We start from the raw sequence: 9,094 nt of genomic DNA, 5'->3' as shown, positions 1-9,094 counted from the left end.
TGGACGACGATGATATGGAACAAGAGCATCTTTATAAAGCTTCATCGACACCGGTGTTTGAAGGGTGCACATTCTCAGTTTTACGTGCTTCCCTTGAACTACTTAATATACAAACAGTTTATGGATGGAGCAATGCAAGTCTTGACGCATTGTTGAAGTAAGCATTCTAACTTATAAATTTGAATTAGTGGTTTAAGGTTTAGGATTTAAGACTAATTATAATTGATGATATTGGATGCAAGCTATTGTCAAACATGCTTCCAAAGGAAAATAGACTGCCCACCTCAAGAGACATAGCGAGGCGCTATGTGACATCTCTTGGAGGACTGGATTATGATAAAATACATGCATACGTCAATGATTGCGTTCTCTTTCGTGGGACGCATAAGGAGGCTCTGACATGTCCCACTTGCGGTGAAGCAAGGTACAGAACAGATATGAAGAGTTTTGATGTACCTCGTAAAGTCTTGCGACACTTTCCTATAATTCCTCGCATCAAACACATGTTCAAGTGCAAATCCATAGCAGAGCTCATGTCATGGCATTCCTCACATCGATCGGATGATGGCATGTGGAGAATTCCCGCAGACACTCCTGCTTGGAAGCATATTGAAGATGAGTGGCCCAGCTTTAAAACAGAGCCCAGAAACTTGAGACTTGGCTTGGGTATGGATGGAGTGAATCCATTTGGTTTCAAAAGCACCGCATACAGCGTGTGGCCAGTTGTGCTGGTGAATTATAACCTTCCACCATCAATGGCGATCAAGAAGGGACATCTTATGTTATCCCTTCTAATTCCAGGGAAACATAAAGTCAAGCATATGGATGTTTATCTTGAACCACTGATTGATGAGTTGGAGGAACTATGGAGAGGTGTTGCGGTGGTGGACATTAGTAGGCCTCCCTCCTCTCGACACTTCGACTTAAAAGCAGTGTTGATGTGGACAATGCATGACTTTCCAGGATACAGCGATTGTTCTGGTAAGAATTCTAATTACCTCCCTACTCTATTACTATTGGCTATATATATTAATTAGACGGTTTGACTTTATTATTCTAACTTTTATTTATATTTTAACAGGTTTGAAAACATCGGGTAAACATGCATGTCCTGTTTGTGGCCCTTCGTTAGTACATGAGTATGCTGATGGTTTGTGTAAGACTATATTCGATAATCATCATCGATTTCTCCCCTCAGATCATCCTAAATATGTTGCTAGTAAGAGTAACATTCCTCCATAAACACTTCGTGCAAAAGATTGGAAGCGTATTTGGGAGTCTACAACTATTCTTCCTCCAGATGGCATGAACAGGTATAGTGATGTTTTTTCAATCTTGTTTTGTGTAGTCTCTAATTGGATTAAAGGTCACATAGAGCAATCCCTTGTGCAGGTACTCCATTTTTTTCCGGCTGCCATATTGGACCCATCTTAAGATCAACCATCTTCTTGATCCCATGCACATCTTCAAGAATGTGGGATCTGGTATTTGGGAACATATTACTGGTAAACGAGACAATGTTAGCGTACGTGAGGACTTGCGGGTCGCAGGACGTATGCGTCAAGCTTGGCCACGAGAGGTGGGTGGGCACGTTCTGCACCATGGATTATATCAAAGAAAGAGGAGAAGCAGGTAAAGCAGGCCATCACCACTTTGCGTACTCCCACTGGATGCATGAGATCATTGAAGGGAGCCTTTACAACCACTAAGAAAAGAGGCGTTGAGCAACTATATGGGTTGAAGTCCCACGATTGGCACAAGATGCTTCAAGTAAGTGTTTTCCAAGTCTTGTACGTACGTTGAAATTAAATTTTGTAATGCCATAAACCATAAATGTGCTCTTATGTGCGCAGTTCATACTACCTACTAGCATCGACCATTGTGCGAATAAGAGTTTGAAAAAATGTATTTATAAGATGGGCGAGCTTGTGAGGTATGTAAAACCCATGCTCAGATCACCCTTCATTATACCTTGCAAAATGAACGTGCATGAGGTATAACGTACTATTTATTTATTTTTCAGATATGTTAGTTCCAAAGCAATTGATCCAGCCACGTTGGATGATGCGCGTGTTATGGCAGTGGAGGTGGTTTGTTTGGTAGAGGAGACTTTTCCGCGAACCATTCTCACAAGTCAACTACATCTCATTGTGCATTTAGTGGACGAAATTGCTCTATGTGGTACTGTGCATGCACGTTGGATGTTCTTCCTAGAGCGCTTCATGAAGACCTTAAAAGACTTTGTGAGGCAAAGTGCAAGGCCTGAAGGAAGCATGGCCGAGGGTTGGTTGATACAAGAGTCTCTTGTATATACTTCAAAATTTCTTGGTCAGGTGGACAGCTCTTTGCCACGACTATGGAGCAATGAAGAGGACTTGAGGATGACCTCTATTGTGCCTCAAGGAAAAGGACAGAGTAAAGTAATTGACAGAACATTGATTGATGATCTCAATTTCACTTGTATCCTTAATAGTGATGTGATGAGCAGATGGGTTACAAGATATGAGGATGCAAAGACAAAAAGGCAAGCAGAAAGAGCTCTCTTTCGGAGGCAACATGGCTCTCGGAAGGCGTACCCTAAGCATCTAGCAACACTTCCGAATGATATCCATGTTGATTGGTTGCATGAGGAAATGGAGAGAGCAGAGAGCGACGAGGGGCTGCATATCACGGCGGAAGAATGGGAGTATGCACGAGGATGCATGTCAAAGGTACATAGAACTAATGTTTTGCATTAGTTGTAAGTGATTTGCTTTTAATATTTATTCACATTGCTTACACAAATATTGCTTCTATTTTGGTCCAGTGCACTATGTTCAATGCTATATGGTGTGAAGGCAAGCATTTTCGAACACAAAGAATTGATGAAAAGAGAAATACACAAGATTGCGGTGTCATTAGTAGCTTTGAGGGAGCTAATGGAAAAATGGATGATTATTGTGGCATAATCCAAGACATATTTAGGCTTGACTTTCGTCGCTTCTTTGTGTATGTTTTGGATGTCAAATGGCAAATGAACGTGGTGGAAAAAGGGCCTGATGCAACGATAAAACGCCATGCAAGTGGATATGTAACTATTGACTCTACAAAGTTCTGGCAAACAAAGAAAGATAGGCTCGTATTGCCACAACAATGTGAGCAGGTATGCATTTTTTTACTAATGTGTTTTATGTACATATATATCTAAGCTCGCGTACCCCTTGACTTTTGATATGCTAATTAATTACTGTACTGTGTGTATTTGAGTAGGTTATCTATCTACCAATGGTGCATGACATCAAATGGTGGTACGTCATCCCTATTGCACCACGTTCCAAAGTGATGTATAATACATTCACTGATATGGAGCATATGGAGGATGTAACAAGCCGCAATGAAGATGACGTCGAACATGCCATTGAAGATGTTGTGATCGATGATCAAGAAATAAGAGATGATCGTGATAATGAGGATGAGCATGCCATTTCTCATGATCATGAGAATGACCCTACCATTGAGGATGATGATGATGTTGATGAGGATGATCAGGACATCGATACCATTATCAATGGAGTACAGAATATCGATAGTGGAATAAATTTAATCGTAGCCTTACCAATTGATCAAATGGATATTGATGTTGATCGTTTGACAAGGATGGATCTTATTGAAGATGAGATCGAACCCTAACCAATCCGTCACTGTATGTTCTAAATTGATGACATTTCTATCATCTCATATGCATGATTTATTTTTGAATATATTTCATTGTTGTAAATGCATGTAGTGGGATTGTGTAATGATGTATACTGTAATGTACTATGAGATGGTTTAAGGAAAATAGTTTTTAATTTTGTTAAGGAATTCAGTTTTTTTTCAGTTTTTCTCTGCCATGCGTGTATTAATCCGTGTACAGTAGCGTGTATTTTTCCGTGTATAATAGCGAGTATTACCCCGTAAATATTATCGTGTATTTATGCGTGTATTACTGCGTGTATATAAACGCGTTTATACACGCGTTGATAAATGCAAAAATACACGCGAACTTAAATGCTAAAATACACGCGCCCGATTCTATTCAAATACAAGCGCGACCATACACGCGTTCGTAATTTATCGCGTGTATGAAACGCGTGTATGGCAGCATTGTCTTGTAGTGACACAAGTAGTAGCTGATGCATGGATTCCATCGATTCCTGCATGTGCCCATTCCAAGATCTCCTCATATTGGTCGGGGTTAGGTATAAGCCTCAACACTCCATCATTACCCTGACGATATAATCTCCCTGAGATTAAATTGAATGGTCGCCATAGGTCCACATTAGGACCTACTAGTTGTATCTGCCCACTTGTCAAAATTTCTAAAATGGATTCAGACCATTTAGGAGCTGTCTCTACAAGGAAAAGTGTTGAATCTAACATATCATCATCCACACCCACAGGAGCTTCGCTAGAGGTGATTCGAGACAAATGATCTGCCCTTAGATGAGTTGTTCCTTTTCAAATTGCAACTTCAAAATCAAACTCAAGAAGGATGATAAACCACCTCACAATCCTTCCAGTTGCACAAGGTTTATTCACCAAATATAGCAATGCTTGATGGTCCACAAAAAATATGAATTTGTTTGCCAAAAGGTAATGGCGAAACTTTTTCACTGCATATATCATGGACAATCCTTCTCTTTCTGTTGTGGTGTAATTCTTCTCAGCATTGTTCAACTGTCGACTAGCATATGAGATTGGAAAATCCTTATTGTGTTCTCCCGATTGAGCCAAAATACATCCAATTGCAAAGTTCGAAGCATCAATATGGACATGAAAGATTTGGTTCCAATCTGGTGCCCGTAAAATGGGTGCAGTCACTAATGCTTGCTTCAACTTTTCAAAGGATTCCTCACACTTATCAGTCCAATTAAACTTTACAAGAAGAGCATATAACGGTCTGGCTAGGACAGCATACATGTAGATGAATCTACGGTAATAGCCACAATGTCCCATGAATGTTTGTACCCCTTTAGGGTTGATAGGCCGAGGTAATGAGACAATGACATCAATTTTATCCATATCTGTTGAAATCCCATTGCGAGAAACAATATGGCCCAAAATTTTCCCTTGTCTTACCATGAATTTGCACTTGTCAGGATTCAAGCATATACGATAAAGTTGACACTTTTGAAACACAAGTCTCAGGTGTTCTATATGATCATCACGCTCTTGTGAGTGAACACATAAATCATCCATGAAAATCTCAAGAAATTGCCTAAGGTACTCCTTGAATACATGACTCATTAACCGTTGAAAGGTTACTGGTGCATTTGTTAGACCAAATGGCATAACACGATAGGCAAAGATGCCATCTTCAGTAGCAAAGGCTGTCTTGTGTTGATCCTTTGGATCAATTGATACTTGATTGTACCCGGAGAATCCATCCAAGAAACTATATGCCTTTTTCCCTGCAACTCGTTCCAGAACATGATCCGTGTGATTGGAAGTGGGTAATGATCACGCACAGTAGCTGCATTTACCTTCTTGAGGTTTACACATACTCGAAGTTTTCCATTTTTCTTGGGCACCACTACAATAGGGGAGACCCATTCAGTGTGTTCAATCTCATAGATAAATTCTGCCTCTAAGAGCTTGTCTATTTCTTCCTTTATCTTCCGTGCGAAGTTTTCATTGTAAGTATAAGGACGTTGCTTGGAGGGTTTTGCATCCTCTCGCAATGGAATTGTATGCTGACATATGCTTGGATCAACTCCTTTGAGGTCTTTATAACTCCAAGCAAAAACATCGCGATACTCCTTTATTGTTTGTATTAATAACTTCTTCTCATCTAAGGACAAGTCTATGGCAATCCACACATAGCGAGGCTCTTCTCCTGGCTTAGCAATATCAATCTTTTTTGCATCTTCTGGACCATCGTATGAAACCCCTGGCACGCTTGGTTTTTGTCGCATGGGCTGTTGAAGAACAATCTTCCGATCTTGAAGAGTGTACTGTGTGAAATTGGGAGGAACATTGAGACCTTGTTCTTGTCCACTTGAGTCTTCACTCATTGAAGACCATGCGGTTTTGAGCTCTCCTTTGCCATCTTGCATCGGATTTTTTTGTTCAACCGTTGTCTTTGCACTTCCCACACTCTTTTTTGAATCGGTTTTAGACTTGAGTTTTGGTTTTTGTTTCTTCGTTTTTTTACGATTTTTGCTAACAGTTGTTAGCTTTTCCCCTGCTTGGAATCCATCTGATCGTTTTATTTGGCCTTTGATACTATCTTGTGCTTGGACATAGTATAGATATCCGTTCTTTCCTGAGAAGTGAGGTGGTGGTCGAGAGTTTTCACTCTTAGACTCCTCCTTTTCTTTTTGTAGTCTCTCACGTTGTTCCCGCTCATCTTGTCTACTGATTCTCTTATGGCTCTTACAACATTTTCGTTTAGGTCGGCTTCGAGGGATCTCTACCTGAACCTCCCTTCCTCTCAAGAGTAGGCATGCCTTTCCTAACTCTTCCTCAGGGATTGTCACATCATTATTAAAATCAGAGTCCCATCCATCTTCCTTATCAGCATCATTAGCAGATTCGAGTGTTAAGTCCTCTACTGAGACTTCCTCGACATGCATAGCTGTTGTGGATGTATCTCTATAGTATAAATCATCTAGAAGGGCACGTGGTTGTACCATTCGTATAGGAATAATATCATATCCATCTGAGTCACAAAATTGAATTGGCTTCGGTAAAGCACATGTCGATAATGTTGCAAGGACATGACTCCATTCTAATGGATCAATTAAATGCTCAGGGAAGGGTTGTGGAATGTATGCCTCATCTGATACACTTCGATTACCCTTAAGTCTCTCAGTGTTGAAATCCCTACATGAGGCTCCACACATCCACAGATCTTCTCGTCCATCGGACAATGTAACTCTTGAGCCCTCAGATGAAGCAGAATCAAACTCATCTATTGGAGACCTTGTTACATCACGATATGAATGATTCCTTAGGTTGACCCTTGTGATGACAGAATCATGTCGGAGGTACAAATAATTGTATCCCCAATCTTGAATCGTTTGAAATTGTCACATGAATGGTCTACCCAATATCACTTCATAGTTTGGATGTTTTCCAAAATCCACTACTGCAAAGGTGTGCTCATATTCAATCCCACACGTGGTGACCAATATGTTCTCAAGCAGCCCAAGGGGATGTTCTAAGCTTCCATCTGCTAGCTGCAAGCGCATCCTTGTACTCCTAATAGCTGGTTTGCCCCACTTTTCCCAAATGGACCTTGTCACAATGCCCACTCCTGCGCCACTATCAAGTATTGCAGTTGAAGATACTTTTCGCACTTCTAATGGGAGGGTAGCATTTCCCTGATCGTCCTCACAAAATTTTCCTACTTTGTTGATAAGAACTGGCATTACATGCTTTGTCTCAGGGTGTATAGTACACTCATGTGACCCTTTTGTAGCAATACATGCTCTGACAAACATGTGGCAATATCATTCCACAACTCAGGTCGAATTTTTATCAAATCAAGCAAAGGTAAGGTACAAGCCACTGGTGCTGACAAAATAGCTTGCACCATACTCATATCCTTCTCCTTTGTCAACCTTTTATGCATGGAGGGTATCCTCAAGGTTTGAGAATAGTTCTCATATTCTCCCAGATATGATGGTAAGGTTTTCATTGTATGCTTACTTCTAGGAGAAACAATTGTTTGAACTTCCTCCTGGATGCTTGGGCGTCTAAAGTTGTTTTCCGTGCCTCTGGTAAAATCCACCTCAGAGAATGGAGGCGAACTAATAGAAGACATGTTCTCATTAACTTTCTCATGAACTGCGGTCCACATCTCATTTGCCATGTCCTCATTAGCATCAATAACTTCAACATTGCATGGGAAGACAAGGCTAGGTGGTGGCAGATTACCCCCTTTCAATTGGGTGTCAATTGGTGCAGACCTTTCGCTATGAGCTTGTGAAATGAGCTCACTTTTCATTTCCCGACTTGATGACACTTCCGGTATGGTTTCTAATGTTGGTTTAAGAGAGGTTGGGCCCCGAGGAATAGGTGGTGGTGGTCCCTCAAGTATTGACTGAGCTTCCCTAATAAGTTGCTGATGTACAGCTACATTGATCTTCTCCTCACGAGGGTTTGGGTATTCTTGAAGCTTCTTGGGTAGCTCAGATAAAGCTGCAATGCGACTTCTATGAGCATCAATGATGGCCTCTAGAGTCTCATTCATTTTATCCACAAAAACAAAACCCCCAGAACTAACCTCAGTCGTACTAGCCTCATCTTGTTTAGCACTAGGCTCAGGTTGAGGTTGATGTTCCTCATGCACTTCTTGGGATGTAAAAGTTTTATCCCTCATGTTTTGTTTAGAGGCTTCTTGAGAACCAGTGGATGTACTTTTAGTTTGCTTGTTTCGGTTCTTCTTCCTCCTAGTGGTCTTTTTTCTATTGGACTGTAGGGTCTTGTCCACTAGATTTGTCTTTGCATCCCTAGTTCGAGGTGTCTCATCATTTTGCATTTCTGCATTTCGTGTCTGTGATCTAGTCATGACTCTAAGTGGCACGACATCCTCATTCTCAGATGAAGGTGGCGATGGAACTGCCCCTACAAAGTTGAGTGAGACCTTTGGTTGAGAGGTGCATTTCTCATGTGGTTTCAGCAGACAGTCTTTTGGGAAGTGTTCTACACAACACCCTAGACAATATCTTTCAATTGGTGGAAACTGTTGTACTGTGTTATTGGACCGAGATGCTTGCCTAGAGCGATGTGGACAATCACGAGCCCAATGGGGGCCCATTGGTTTGGCCTCTACTTTCCTTGGCTGCCATTGACCTGAGGGGCCTGCTGGAGTCCTAGGTTGGTAGCCACCTAGCAACATTAAAGAGTTTTGTTCCCCCGGTTGAGTGTCCAGTGCTGGGCTTGGGTATGTGGGACTTTCAAAGATATTTTCTTTGGGATGAATATGATACATATTCCTCCTCCACATAGCCTGGGTTTACCAAGTCTCTACACATATTTGAATTGTCGTAGTCAACAACCCTCACAGGAGCAGTCCCTGGAGGAGGAGGTTGAGCACCAAGAACAGGTCGTGCTTGCTCTTGTGCCA

Source organism: Cibotium barometz, chromosome 2 (genome assembly GCF_041138505.1).
Source record: "Cibotium barometz isolate CiBa-2024 chromosome 2, ASM4113850v1, whole genome shotgun sequence".
NCBI lineage: Eukaryota > Viridiplantae > Streptophyta > Polypodiopsida > Cyatheales > Cibotiaceae > Cibotium > Cibotium barometz.
Note: the sequence above shows the minus strand (reverse complement) of the source record.